The following is a 2,095-nucleotide window of genomic DNA, read 5'->3' on the forward strand; positions in this document are numbered from 1 at the left end:
ACTATATTGGCGCTTTTATTTAAATACCTTCCAACTTTAGAGCGTTTTCATTTCATTTTTTTTTTCAAAGTTGTCCACCCCACTTTTTTTGTAACATGGGTATTTTTGCGCGATTCATACTCAAAATCGCGAGGTCTTTCGATCCTGATAGAAGAAAAAAAGTCTCAAGATTTCCATACATTTTTCAAGCCTTCCGTCACCGCCATACAAAACGTATGAAAAAAAATGTAACGATTGTAAGAGCTCGTGATTCTGAGTCACAAAAATCAATTTAAAAAAAAAGGGGGGGGGGGGAGTTGGAAAAATACATATATTAAAGTTAATTATTTAATGACAATTTTTTGGCAAAAACAGACGACGGGTTAAGTATGAATTCGTCAAAAAACGGCACAAAAGTCACGTAGTTTGGGTATGTTCCCTTACGACTGTGACCGCTGGAGGCCTCACCCAGAGCCGTATTTTTTTTTTCTACCTATAGTACGGTCACGGACTTTAATTGTTGATCCACTTTTAGCTCATTTTATTCTGGACATCTCACAGTTAAGCATAGTAAGGCCTCGTTTAGACGGCGTGCGAACTCGCATGCGATTTTAATTACATTGCGCGCTGTTGAAGTTAAATACAATTTTGCACAACCATCAAATAGCGCATGTAATACAACTCGTATGCGAGTTCTCGTACCGTCTAAATGGGCCCTTAAGCTATGACGTTCCAGTATAAAATGAGCTAGAAGTGGATCAACAATTACGGCCTAGCCACGACAATGGTCTAAGGCGGCGAGCGGGGCGGCCGGGCTGCGCGGGAAACGCGCGCGGGCGCTAGCCATGCCACGTACTTTTAGAAGCGGCGGCAGGGCCTAGGAGCGGCCAGAACGTTTTCATATTTAAAAACATGTTTTTTACTGTCGAATATGACTCTAAAGTGCATAGAATGCTTTAATTAGTCAATTACGTCTTGTACAAGAGAATATGTGTGATGAGTGAAGTACATGGAATTTATTTTATGGCTAGTTAAATGATACTTAAATAAATAAACACTTAGAAAAAAATTAAGAGTAAATACGAATAAATACTATACAAAAATATGTTTGAAAACATTATTACATACTACATACGCGAAAGTACAATTAAATTTTCATTAAATAAAGGTTTCGGGTTCAAGACGCTCATAATAAAAACAAAATGTTTTGTTTCGCGCGGAATCGCTAGCCCCATCTAGCCGCCTAGGCCGGTCGCGCCGCTGTAATGTCGTGGCACCGCCCGCGCGGCGCGCTACAGTTGTTCTCGTCGCGCGCCGCCCCGCGCGCCGCTGCCGCGGGTAGGCTTGTAAAAACCCGCGCGCGATTTCGAACAGCGGCAAGGTCGTGGCATGCCTCGCGCGCGCTGCGTTTTTGTTTTTGTGACTTACCGCTTGCCGCTGCCGCAAGACGCCTTAGACCATTGTCGTGGCTAGGCCGTTAAAGTCCGTGACTGTACCTACTGTACCTACTTATTCAGTTCGATGAAATTTAAATCATATTCAATTGAAACAGAGTCGCATTTGTTGTGTTAAATTTTCAAATAAAACCAAAATCAACTTTATTCCCTGGACTAAAGGTTCATATTTCAGTGGAAAATTCTGGATTTTTCATTTGTATGACTGGGCCTTAGGAGACTAAGCCTTGCATCTTTTTTTTTTTTTTTTTTTAATACTACGTCGGTGGCAAACAAGTATACGGCCCGCCTGTAAAGCGGTCACCGTAACCTATGGACGCCTGCAACTCAAACAGTGTCACATGCGCGTTGCCACCCCATTAGAAACTTGTACATTCCCTTTTGCTGCGTTAAGTACACAGCAAAAAGGAGTGTACAAGTTCCAAGGAGGGTTCGGGTTGCCGACGACTCAAAGGACAATAAACGGAACAAGTTAGTTCCGTAAGTCCTCCCGTCATCAGCACACCGCACCCTCGTTGACCTCTGGCAACCTTCGGCATCTGCATCGATTGCTTCGTTTTGTTAATGAAATCCAGTTCGGACTAGGCGTTCGAGGTCTTAAAATTGACTATGGGGTTATATACTATACATACGTGTGGGGCCTGTAACAAAGGCGAAGAATT

Source organism: Leguminivora glycinivorella, chromosome 24 (genome assembly GCF_023078275.1).
Source record: "Leguminivora glycinivorella isolate SPB_JAAS2020 chromosome 24, LegGlyc_1.1, whole genome shotgun sequence".
In the NCBI taxonomy this organism is placed as follows: domain Eukaryota; kingdom Metazoa; phylum Arthropoda; class Insecta; order Lepidoptera; family Tortricidae; genus Leguminivora; species Leguminivora glycinivorella.